Below are 14,213 nucleotides of genomic sequence, written 5' to 3'. Positions count from 1 at the left end.
TGGACATTCTAGTATAATTGTTTAGTGCATATTTAGGCTGTTATGGTTTTTCATCTCAGTAGCTGGTGCTCAAGAGTATGTCCCTAAAAGTATGTCAGTAAGAGTATGTCACTAAAAGTATGTCAGTAAGAGTATGTCACTAAGAATATGTCAGTGAGTGTGTCACTAAGTGTATGTCACTAACAGTACTTCAGTAACAGTATGTCTCTAAAAATATGTCAGAGTATTTCCCTAAAATTATGTCAGTAAGAGTATGTCACTAAGAATATATCAGTGAGCATATGTCACTAAGTGTATGCCACTAGCAGTACGTCAGTAACAGTATGTCTCTAAAAATATGTCAGAGTATTTCCGTAAAAGTATGTCAGTAAGAGTATATCACTAAGAATGTCAGTGAGCGTTGTCACTAAGTGTATGTCACTAACTGTATGTCAGTAAGAGTATGTCCCTAAAAGTATGTCAGTAAGAATATGTCAGTAAGAGTATATCACTAAGAATATGTCAGTAAGCATATGTCACTAAGTATATTTCACTAACAGTATCTTAGTAATAATACGTCAGTAATAGTACGTCACTAAGTGTCTGTCACTAACAGTATGTCAATAAGAATGTATCGCTAAGTGTATCTCAGTAACAGTATAACAATAAGTGTACGTCACTAAGTGTATGCCAGTAATAGTATGTCATTAAGCATATGTCACTATGAGTACGACAGTAACAGCATGTCACTAAGAGTATGTCAGCAACAGTATGTCACTAAGAGTATGTCAGTAATAATATGTCACTAAGTGTATATCACTAAGTGTATATCACTAAGAGTATGTAAGTAACAGCATGTCACTAAGAGTACGTCAGTAACAGTATGCCACTAAGTGTATGTCACTAAGAGTATGTAAGTAACAGGTAGCCACTAAGAGTATGTTGCTAAAAGTATGTCACTAAGAATGTCAGTAACAGTATGTCACTAACAGTATGCCAATAACAGTATGCCACTACGTGTATGTCACTAAGAGTATGTCAGTAACAGTATGCCACTAAGTGTGTCACTATGAGTATGTAAGTAACAGCATGTCACTAAGAGTATGTCACTAAGTATATCAGTAACAGTATATCACTAAGAGCATGTCAGCAACAGTGTGTCACTAAGAGTAAGTCAGTAACAGTATGCCACTAAGTGAATGTCACTAAAAGTATGTAAGTATCAGTATGTCACTAAGACTGTCTCACTAAGTGTATATCACATAGTGCAGTTATTATTTGCTCTCATAATGTCATTTTCAAACACCAGCTAATCTCAGAATAATGCAATTGCCTAGGATGGAGAAAGTAAAACAAAGAGTAAGAAGGTCACACAGAAAAACTAATCAGTAAAAACTAAATGAAAACCCCAGCCAAGCTAGAACTTCCACTGAGTGACCTCTCAAACCTCTTGTATCAGAGGCACATGGGATGTATGCAAATGACCCTTATGAACATCAGGGGTTTCAGCTATATGGTGATTTTGAATGCCCATGACTTATTTATTTTTAAGTCATTTCAATGGACAATTTCAGGCCAATAAAGCCAAACCCCACTAGCTGTGGATATGCATATTTCAGCCTTGCTATGATCTCATCAGCCCAGCACAAGCAGAGTGTTTGGCTGGAGTTTTCATTTAGTTTTTAACTGATTAGTCTTTCTGTGTGACCTTCTCGCTCTTTGTTTTAGTTTGTTAGTTGGGATATTTTGCAGTCACCCAAATGGTCATGGACATCAGCTGGATATAACAGCCCTGTGTTTCCTATGCTTAGTCAGGCACTCTGCTTATGCTGTGCTGATGAGGTCATAACAAGGCTGAAGTATGTATATCCACAGTTAGTGGGGTTTGAGTTTATTGGCCTGAAATTGTCCATTGAAATGACTTAAAAAAAATAAGTCATGGGCATTCAGAAGCGCCATATAGTTGAAACACCTGATATTCCTAAGGGTTATTTGCATATATCCCATGTGTCTCTGATAGATGAGGTTTGAGAGGTCACTCAGTGGAAGTTCTAGCTTAGCTGAAGTTTTCATTTAGTTTTTACGGATTGTTTTTTTCTGTGTGAACTTCTCACTCTTTATTTTAGTTTGTTAGTTGGGATATTTTGCAGTCACTCTAATGATAATGGACGGTATAACAGCCCTGTGTTTCCTATGCTTAGTTAAACACTCTGCTTTTGCGATGCTGATGAGGTCATAACAAGCCCAAAAATGTGCATATCTACAGCTAGTGTGGTTTGGCTTTATTGGCCTGAAATTGTCCATTGAAATGACTTAAAAAGAAATAAGTCATGGGCATTCTGATTCACAATATAGCTGAAACACCTGATGTTCATAAGAGTTATTTGCATATATCCCATGTATCTCTGATAGATGAGGTTTGAGAGGCACTCAGTGGAAGTTCTAGCTTAGCTGAAGTTTTCATTTAGTTTTTACTGATTGTTTTTTCTGTGTGACCTTCTCACTCTTTGTTTTAGTTTGTTAGTTGGGATATTTTGCAGTCACCTTAATGGTAATGGATATCAGCTAGGTATAACAGCCCTGTGTTTCCTATGCTTAGTTAAACATTCTGCTTGTGCTGTGCTGATGAGGTTTTAACAAGGCCAAAATATGCATATCCACCGCTAGTGGGGGTTGTCTTTATTGGCCTCAAATTATGCATGGAAATGATTTATAAAAGAAATAAGTCATGGCCATTCAGAATCACCATGTAGCCGAAACACCTGATGTTCATAAGGGTCATTTGCATGTATCCCATGTGCCTCTTGTACAAGAGGTTTGAGAGGTCACTCAGTGAAAGTTCTAGCTTGGCTGAGGCTGGGGAAGGTGGAAACTATATACTGAAGCTCCCTGCAACCTTGAAGGAAATAAAGCTGCCATTTTAGAACAGTCTGTTATCTTTCCAGAGGTGAAGTTGGCATATCACCATATACAGACATGCACATACAAAGGGCCCAAATGTTTTACTCTTTAGATTTTTAATGAATTATTTTACCTTACCAGTCAACTTCTTCCAGATTTGTTTAATGCTACAGACAAAGGTCAGTGTTCCTAGTACAAGTTGGCTATGTCAGACATCATTGCATTTCCTGAATCATATAATGCTGCTTATCCATTGGTGGGATGCTGGCTTCTCTCACTTATTAATAGCTAAAGGTTTAATCAAAGTTTTAGCACTGGGAATGGAGAAGGTAAAGCAACTTATTATGAGCAATTTTGCCATGAGGACCCTGTTACATGTTTTCTTTATCACATATGGCATACTAGAAATATATAGTGGTATTAAGTTCCTATTCGGCATCTCAGAGCAGACAGAGTACTTTGTAGAACTCATTACATTATCATTGAGAATTAATGGAATAATGTACCCTTGGTGTTGTTTGCAGTGCACTTGCTAAAGAAACATTTTTTTCCTGTATCTCCCTCTCTCCCTCTCTCTCTTTCTCTCTGTCTTGATACCTATTTAATTTTGGAATTGCTATATACAAGATGAAAACTGGACATTAAGGGGGTTGTAACTGAAGGGGTTACGAACAGTGTAATTGCCTCTCAGGTGACTCATTGCCATTGTAACTGATCCTGGTATACCTCTTGTGGCACCCTTCCATAACTGACAGAAATGCAATGCAAAGTGTAGAGACAAACTCGGGTTATCCGCAAGTATATTTTACTCCATCTATGTTAAAAGGTAACAGGGCAGCGGCAAATAACCTGGGGTTAGTGTGGTGCCAGGACAGTTTTGGATGTTTAGAGTTAAAAATGCCCATGAAGCTATCAAGATCAATGCAGACAATCTGGGCTATTACACAGTTAAGTAATTTGCATTGACAAAAAGCCATTTTGTCTAATAGTGGGGAAAGTAAACAGATTTTTTTAACAGAATCTTTCTATTTTTCTCTCAGGTTAATGAGGTCACCTAAATAAAATATTGGGCTAGTGTATATGCAGTCACAGGCAATGGAAGGGTCTGGGTGTCTCTGATTTTTTTCCCCATTTACTATTTTGCATGTCATATATCCAGCATGACTGAGTCATGGAAATAATGTGCTCTAAATTTCATAATTACTGTTAATTGTTTAACAAAGTCCATCTCTCATCAGAAGAACAGTGATGATCACCACATGCAAATGCATCAGCTGCCAAGATTAAATATGTATGGCTTAAATGGCAGAATAATGTCAATCATACAGGTCAGTGGACATCTACCAACCAACCTGTCAAATGAAACCAGTAGGTGTCCATAGTCTGACGGGGAAGCAGTAGGCCTAGAGCTTATGGCATGGTCATGCCGGATGACTTAACAGTTGTGGACTGTGGTACAGTACTCATTAGCTCCACTGCTGCAAATGGGTATTTTATTCTTTATGAGTTCTTTTATTCTATTTTCTTTTGCGGTTTCTTCCAAGCTCATGGCGAGGTATTTAAACCTATTTAGATAATCATTGCAGTACTGATGTAAAGAAAGCGTACTAAGTGTCCTTCATGGTAAGATTATAAAAATTACACTCTAGAGGACTGCAAGTCAGGCAGTATCCAAGAAATTTTAAGTTACAGCAGCAGTGGTAGTAATGTGTATGTCTGAAAATGTGTAGGCTCTTGTTCCAAAAAAGTATGTTCCTTGTATTAATTGTATGGTCTAACAAGAACATTACCAGGTGAGAGGAAGGTGGGTGGAACCTAAGATGCAGACAGAGTAACATCTGCAAGTTATTTGGATCTATGGGTGTTCTTTATATTGTTTCCTTTTTTTGGTTATTAATAACAAAGGGACCAATCACTAATAAAATAGAACAAAAGGACCAATCACTAATAAAATATTAGGCGTAGATTAAGATTTCAACGTGATTCTCAAAACACAGACATTATGCGTTTCAAAATGCAACCTGCATTCTGATTCTGTTGAATGGTTCCCTCTTACTGCCAATGTCTCTGCTGCCTGGAGTACATCAAGTTTATAAATAAGTCATATTAGAATGTCAAAACTATTATACCATTAACACCAGCTTACAATCAAGTTGTTTTAGTCAACTCCAGGCATATGTGTTTGTTTTTGTATGTTTGATTTTTTTGATTTTCTTTGTTTGTTTTTAAGCAGTTAAAACCACCAATACTGCAACATTCACTAATTACTACAATTTCTTCACTGGTCCTTTTTATTTTTCTTTAATAATCTGATAACAATAGACTGAATAAGGAGAAAGTCAAACTTTTTAGACAGCTGCATTTACAACACTGTTCTAATTACAATTCTTTAAGAATATTGCAAATGAAAACTGTTATTTTTGACTTTAAAAGGTCATTTTGCTTGTAAATCTAAGATTGATTACAACAAAAAGTGACTAAAATAGAATAAATCTATTTTCCTTCAGTTTTGTCATTGAATAATGGGAAAACATGTGTACAGCTGTTAACAGCTTCCAGTAACAAGTCTGGGCAGTTTACCATCTGTTACACCTTGCCATTTCAAAAAATCCATTACATTAGGTCAATACAGTAATTTTTTTACTGGATCCAAGCAACTATGGTGTGTGTACACTTTGAGATCAAACTCTTTTCCCATTTAAAGTCCTGGGAAATTACAGGATTCCCCCAATGACATTTAAGCTGCGGCTGTTGTGTAAATAGTGGGCTGTTTTATAGCCATGGCTGTGCAGGATTTGTTTAAGCATATATTTAAAGGTGTTTTTTTTATTTTTTTTATAACTTGACAGACTCAGACCAAAATTCCATGATTATTACTGCATATTAACTGAATTATTCTTCAGAAGAGAAGCAATATACACTTTCTTTAAAACTTTTCTTTACGTTCATTTATTCTAATGTCAGCATCATATCCTTGCAATTACATTTTTAATTACAAGGATATGACTAAATGTTTCAGATAAAAATAAGCTGTTTTTTTCTAAAAAGTTTTTATTAATTAAAAGTGATTATTTCTGTGAGGGACAGCACTGGAATTAGGGCCTTTTATCAAAGACAAGCCAATCAAAACAATGTAATGGAACCCACATAGTAAAAAAAAAAAAAAAAAACAGCTAGAGCTGTGACTGTGACCCAAGTAAGTGGGCTTTTGATTAACAGACCTGGTACTAGAGGACTCGGACAGGGAATGAAAGCAGTGAAGGAGCACGGTCCACTCACCTATCCCACTGGGGAAGGATGGGTGAAGGTACCCATTGAGCACAAAGGGTGGTATGATTTCTCCAGTGGAGACTGAAGAGCAACCACCTGTGCTCTACATGAGAGGGCAGGCCTGCTTGTTGGCAGCATCTGTTGCAGACGTGAGGGGTGAATAGCATGGTCAGTCCATGTCATGCCCCTTTCCCTCATAAACTGAGTGTGTACAGGTGACATAATACATAGAAAACAAATATGAACCACCCCGATGGCTTTCTAAATGATGGCCCCTCCCAGCTGACCTGTGCCCAATGATGGGGAACAAATGGTCCACTTGGCCACAAGAGGGGCTGATAATTAGCAGTCAAGGGAGCAAAAAAGCAGCAAAAAAATGAAAAATGAAAACCAAATTTCATCAAACTCACATTCATGAAAACCCACAATGCATAGTCATACATAATTATTTTTGCAGCACTTCTGTGGGAGGCAAAGCCCATGTCATCTTTCAAACAAGATGCGACACCATAAACATCTCCTTACCCTGACCCTCTCCCTAAGCCAGACATTGATCCTAACCCCAACCCAGTCCTCAGTTCTAAACCTAAAGTCGTTGACTTTTGCAAATGCTTCAGATGTAAAATTTAACCAACTAGCATTTTAGTGAATGTAATGTTCAAACAAATCAAATTCAACTAAAATGACATAATCAAACCATCTTTGATCAAACTGTTCTAGGACAGTTATTCTAATTTCACAAGAAACAAATGCCCCAAAACTGATTTCACTGGGTTTATGAAATACCTCTAGGAAGTACATACCAGGAATTTGATATACTTTAAAATACAGAAGCTTGGGGTGTTGCAATCTGGCTGTTTGGGCCTGTATTTCTGAAAACATAACTCTAACACCCAGTGAGCTTGTGTAATACACAAGTAAATATTAAAGAATACATTAAGCTATTTATACATGAGATTTTAGTGTACTATCTCTGAAGTCACCATTGCTTCAAGGCAGCGATAAGGTCACTATCACAGTTTTATAACTGGTCCTTTATTTGTAACCTCTATAGCATGAATCACAGAGATGCAATTCATGGCTTTGTGTTATGGCATAAAAGCCTATGAGAAAGAATTCCGCAAAAATATAACAATTACTAGAATTGCACATTCCAAGAGGATAATGCAGTTTAAATTAAAATCATGCAGAATTTAAAAAAAATCATTTTTGCAGGTAGTGGGAACAAGTCACATTGCACCTTTAGATCCCCCTTACTTAAATATACTAACTTATGCTGGTATAACTGTGAAGAAAGGACAATTAACACCTACAAAGAATGTATGTTTTACTCCTTGACTGCAAAACACTGATACAAAAAAGCAATACAATTAGAAATGTAGTTCAAACTGCACCACAACATTATAAAACTTTCTAAACTATGGTTATAGACATAATACATTCATTAAATGACACTTTTCAACAAAAACACATTTTTAAATGACATTCAGTTTAATTACCACTGCAAAAATGCTTTTGATGAAAGTGTGTTTTATAAGAATCTGCTTTAGATTTTGCAATAAATATTAAGTAATGATATTCAGCCAGCTATGATTTTTGAGTATGTGGTCTCGAGCAAATGTATCCTGACAAGTGGGAATGTAAATAATTGCCCCAAAACACTGCTCTTCCATTCCTGGTATGCTCTTGGCATCTCAACTCCAGCAATGCACTGTATGGGGATATGGGATCAGATAGTGTTCATGAGCACAGGAAGTACAGTGTCTGTATAAAAAGATATACATAACTCTGTAAATACAATGGTTAATGTTAAGAGAAAGTAAGTCCTACCATGAAGTGGTGGAAGTGTTCTACTTTGTGATACTGGAGACAGTTCAGTCCATTAATATCACTGCTAACCATTCATAACAAACATTATTGAAATGTACGATTCACCTATGGTAAAGCCAGACCATACTCCAATTTCTGAATGGAGCAGAGGCACACAAATGTTACTCTAGTTTTGTTAGTAACCATTATGACCATCTGGTCTGACATTTGTATGATCACAACTTTTAGTAAAGTAGGCAATACCCATATGTCCAACATCAAGCAGAAGTCAACTAGTACAAACCCTGTTTTTGTGCTATTAGCTTCTTATCTTGAAATGGCCATTTAAACTGCCATTAAATAACTGCAGTTACTCAGTTTACTTATATATGTAATGAGGTCTGCACATTAAGAAATTGGAACTAAGGTTCCCCAATGTAATACATAACATGTCTAGAGTACAGCTATGTCCACAGAGGTTCAAAGACTGTTACTAGGGTAATGACTATTAGGGACTTTATAAGCTTAACTGTGCACCCAACCCAATTATATCCCCAAGTACCTTGGGCATCTATGAGGAGGGAGGATATGTTATTAAGGAGGTAGCTAAGTGTTTAGTGGGGGAAAGGATGTTAATTGGAGAATATTTTACTTACTGACAGCCTCTGTCCATCAACGACATGGGAGCTAGACGTGGGGTGAATTTGCTTTTTCCCATCCAATGGTCAAGGTTTTATTTGAATAGGGTCAGGAATGAACTATGCTTCATAAGTAGGGATGGGGAGCCAGTTCCTTAATACAGAAATCATTTGGATCTCATATTTCCTCTCTCCGGCATGTTCAATTTATGTCACAAGTGAAATTCAAATCCTTGGATCTAGTGTTTGTAGTGCTGTATGTTTTGGTGATGTGCAAAAGATACATCTGGGCTGGATGCCTTATAAGCAAGGCAAAGATTTCCTGCTAGTTGCTTGCAGAAGACTGAGTGCAGAGATAGGGTCTTTAGGTGATCTGTGTAGGAAAAGATATACATCTGCTGGATTCTCCTGATGAGGAACCTTTGTGGGCATTCCACCTGTTGGAAGTATCTAGTTAGGTACATGCCAAGAAGGCCATGTACTCACTGATGGGTCTGATAAGGGCTGAGTAAATTTTTACTATAACTTCCTTGGATCTGGATGCCATACCTATATCTGTAAGTCAGGTGACATAGAAAGATTTTCTTACCATCTCAGCTATGTGTTAGTCAAAGGTCAGATTACTGTCTACATATATTCCCAAATCCCTAAATATTGGGTCAACTCTTAGGGGATTTTTAGCAATGGAATAATTAATTTGGGTGTAAAATTTCCAAAAAGGTGCTACAATGCATTACTTAGCATTTAGTTTTAAGCCATGACTTTGACACCATTCATTTGTCTGTGTTAGACCCTTTTGCAAGATGTTAGTGGAGGAATCTATGATAGCTCCCAATTTACAGTCATCAGCAAACTTTGTGAGCCAAAGGCATTTGACATTAGCCTTGACTTCCAAGAAGTAGATGCCAAACAGGAGCAGACCCAGCACTGAGCCCTGAGGTACTCCACTTGTGATCTGTATCTTGGTGGAGGTGGTATCATCAGTCCTGACTCCTAGGGTCCTATCTGTGAGCCAGCCAGCAATCCACCAAGTTATGTAGGGATTTATGCCTAGTTCAGAGAGATTGTTAACAACACCTGAGTGAGTTATTGTGCTGAATGCTTTGGCCAGGTCAAGATATGCAGTATGCACTGTTTTACCCTTTTCCATTGCTTTGGTGACCATCTTGAAAAAATCAACCAGGTTAAGTAGGCATGACCTTCCCTTAACAAAGCCAAACCAGGATGGGTAGAAAGTCTGTAGGTTGCCAACATCCTTGTTGATCATTTCCATGATAACTCATTTCATGACTTTGGAAATTAGACTTGTCAGGCTGACAGGCTTTTAGTTCCTGAGGTTGGTTAATAGTCCACCCTTATGAGGAGGGATGACCATTATGGTCCTCCATTCACTTGGTGCATAACCTGTTTTAAGACTGTAGTTGAAGATAGCCTCAAATGGTCCTGACACATTGTGTTGAGACTATTCAGGCAACCATAGATATTGTCAGGGCCCCTTTATGGCAGCATTTTTAGCCGTAGCAAGAGCTGCCAGAACCCGATTCCTGATAATAGTTGGGGGGAGTATGCTAGAAGGGATTTCACAGGGGGTAGCCAGGGGGAGTGGTGGTGAAGTTAGAGCTGAAATTATCAGACGGTAGATTTGCTATGCCTCCCTGACCAGTGAAAGTGGTGCCATTAACCACCAGATCAGCACACTGCTGCATGTTACCTTTAAGGTTCCAAACATAGCTGAAGAAGACCTTGTGATTGTTGTTAACTTGAGCTTGTAGTGCCCCTGTTGGGTTTAATTAGACCTCTTAGTTTCTTGTTTAGTTGACTCAGAGAACTGATTTCTTTACGGTAGTTGCTCTTTATGATTTTGCCCATGACTTTTTTCTTTTGTTATATACCCTGTTGAGGTGAGGATTCCACCAGTGGGGTTTGTTTTTGGAGTTTGTTTACTTCTGGTTGGTATGGCAGTCTCCCTGCAGCTATTTACTTGTTTGTACAAGGTTTATGTGAATAATTCTGCATAGATAGCTGTGGTTACAGGGTTAGGGGAGCCTTGAATTTTGACAAATTGTTGCTTACTACCTCATATTAAGCAGCAAAGTTCTCTTAGTAGGATGTACTTTGCTTTAGAATGGTTCCTAATGATCATAGGATCATAGGACCATAGGAGGTTACTGGGCTAATGGCCCTGGGGCCCTTACAAGCCTAGCCAAGGGTTTATCTCCAAAGAAGAACCTTCAGTCAGCACCTGTTGCCCCTGTCATTGAGGGACAAAGGTGGAACCCCTGGGACAAATTTGTGGTTTCCCATCCACTCATCAATGTTGCACTTGAAGAGGGTCAGTAAGGTACTCTGTTTGACATGTATGGGAAGTCTGTTCCAGAGACGGGGCAGCAGCTGGGAGACAAGCCTGTCTCTCCAGCAGGTTTTGTTGATGTCACATATTAGATTTAGGCCTATTGAGGGGGTAATTCGCAAGGAGTTACACTTACAGATGTGGATCATCTCTAGTAGGGCAGGATCTGATATTGCCTTGTAGGCGAGACACAGATCACCTCTGAGCAATATGTATGATACCGAGTAGAGTGATAGCGATTTGAGCCTGTCCGCATAGGTCATATGTTGGAGGCCATGGATTCTCTTTGTGAAGTATTTCTGTGGTCTTTCCAGTTGGTGCAGGTGTTTGGAGAGGTATACCAAATGGGGCATTATACTCAATTATAGGCCTAATGAGGGAGGATTACAGAGAGGTAATAACCTCCTTTTTTTCTGGATGCAATCCCTTTACTTATGAGATGAACCAAGTAAAAGGCTTTTCTGACCACTGTCACCACATGATGATCGAATGTGAGATTGTTGTCAACCTGAGTACCCAGGTCTCTCACCACAGGTTGCGTGCTTAAGAGTTGCCGCTGGTGTGGTAATCAGTAGGGACTGTGTTTCTGCTGAATGGTATGATAATACTTTTTTTTGCATTTAACTTAAGGCCATGACTTTGACCCCAGTTATTTGTAGCTGTGAGACCCTCTTTCAGTATGTTAACATAATTTGGGGAGTCAATGACAGCACCCAACTTACAGTCATCCACAAACCTAGTTGGCCACAGGCCCTTTGTCTTTGCCTGAACCTCTGAGAAGTAGATGCCAAACAGTAGGGGTCCCAGGACAGATCCCTGGGGAACACCACTAGTGACAGGTCTATTGCCAGAGATGGTGGTGCCTATTTTGACCTTGTGGGTCCTATCAATGAGCCAGATGACCACCCATCTGATGAGATAGGGATTTACATCAAGTTGTTTTAGCTTTTCAATGATGCCCAAGTGGGGGATTGTGTCAAAGGTCTTGGCCAAGTCAAGGTAAGCTGTATGTACTGACTTTCCCTCATCCAGGGCCTTGGTGACAGTCTCAAAGAATTCAACTAGGTTCAATAGGCAAGATCTGCCCCTGTGGAATCTGAATTGGGTGGGGTCAAGTGCTTGGAGATTGCCTATGTCCTTGTTTATGAGATCCATAATAATATGCTCCATGGCTTTACAGATCAGACTAGTCTAGCTAATGAGGCGATAGTTTCCAGGTCAGTAGTGGCACCACCTTTATGCAAAGGGATGAGAATGGGAATGAAGCCTGTACTTAGGCTTTGGTTGAACAGGGTGCTCAGTGGTGAAGCTAGTTCTTACTGAAGATGGTGCAGAATACAGCCTGGAATACTATCAGGTCCCATGGAAGCTGTGTTCTTTGCCTTGGATACGGCCTTTAACACCTGATCTATAGAGATGTGAAGTGCAGGACAAGTATCGGGGATGTCTGTTGGGCCTTTGGGGGAGATAGGGGGTGACGTTTGTGGTGAACCTATCAGCTAGCAGGTTGGCTAAGTCAACAGGATCAGTGTAAGTGGTACCATTAAGTACTAATTCAGAACAAACATGGGTTTTACCATGGAGGTTCCTGATGTAATTAAAGAAGGACTTGTAGTTTTCCTTTGTTTTGGAGGTTAGTTTAAACTCATAATTGGCTTTGGAGATTTTCACTAGTGATCTAATTTGCTTGTTGAGGCTGAGAAGGGAGTTTTTCCAATTTGAAATTTATAGGTTACAGGTTTAGTTGGGTTTTTTAAGCTGATTTTTATTTTGAAATAGACAGTGTTGTGATCTGACCTCACTACTGAGGACATGACGTGGAGGAGGGGACGTAATGCTCTACTATGTTGCTGAGTACTACATCCAGTATGTTCAAGCCTCAAACTGGAGCATGCAGTATCTGGTCCAGGATGTTTGTGTTAATAAAGTCCAGGAAGTATCATGCCTGTCAGTTTCAGGCAGTGTATGTTTCCTAGTCTATAGAAAGGTAGTTAAAGTCACCCATAAATCGGGTAGTTACTTGGATGGTGAGTGCCTCCAACAGGTCCAGGCAAGAGTTGTGAGACTCTTGTGGCATACATTGTGACCTATAGCTATCTAGGATATGGTAAGGGGCCTTATCTATAGTGACTTGCACATGGATGAACTCCATGGCATCATCCTGTTTAACCAACCTGGAGGCATATTTGTTACTAACATAGCTCGAGACGCAGCCACCTTTAGTCCATGCCTGTGCTGTTGTTGATCTAAATGTGTGGAAGGCACTGTATCCTGGGACCATCTGAATACTTTCTGCAGCTTTAAACCAAGTCTTAGAAATGGCACATGTGTCTACATTCTCCAAGAGGGAGAAGGCTTTAGGGTATGGATTTTTTTTTTTTTGCTTGTGTGTTTAGGCTCCTAGCATTGAGCAATAACACATTAAGGTTGCTTTGAGTCTTTTATGCTATGTTAGTAGTTTTCTCATTTTGGCATTGCCTAAAAAAGGCTCTAAGTGGAGTGGATAAAGTTTTAACCAATATCTGAAAGCCTAGGAGAGACAGGTGCCGATCGTCCTTGGCAAAGCAGTGTGGTCTGTTATCCCTGTCCTCCTATACAATCAGATATTTGATTCCCCTGGAGTGACAACAGAAACTAAGCCAATTATTAAAATCATTCATTTTATGTTCAAACTGTGGCATCATCTTTGGTGAAGGTAGAATACTGCTCAATGCAAGGTCCATACCAGTCTGTGACACATCTTCAGAGCGATCCATAATGTCTCATTTTCCATCTTCTTCTAAATCCTGTAGACCACTTTACCAAAGACGAAAATCCAGAGACAAAAATCAGGAAGTCTCATAAATCTGAACGTTAGCATTTTACCATGTTAAGTAAACAGTTGGCCATTGCTAAAAAGAACACACGCCGAGTCCAACATGCCCTTTTCTCTACTATAGTTCAATCCCGGAGTTGGTATATTAATTTATGGGGGTGGGGGGGCCTCCCTTACATTGGGGGGATGTGGGGGCATAGCCCCCCGCCTAGGTGGATGTTACTTACCTTGGTGTGTTTTCCATTTCTAATTGGACAAGTATGCACTTACCATGGTCAAACGCAGATGTGTGGGTTTTTGCGGTTTCATGATTCTGGTTTTGGGATGTTGAACATTGGTATTCTGGGCATTAGGACTTAGAAGTAGACCCCTCATTTCATGTACTCCAGTGAAGTATGTCTCAACACATTTACACCAACGTGGACTGGTGGGATGCAGTGACTTGAATGCA

Source organism: Protopterus annectens, chromosome 1.part0 (assembly GCF_019279795.1).
Source record: "Protopterus annectens isolate FY-2018-M chromosome 1.part0, PAN1.0, whole genome shotgun sequence".
NCBI lineage: Eukaryota > Metazoa > Chordata > Ceratodontiformes > Protopteridae > Protopterus > Protopterus annectens.
Note: the sequence above shows the minus strand (reverse complement) of the source record.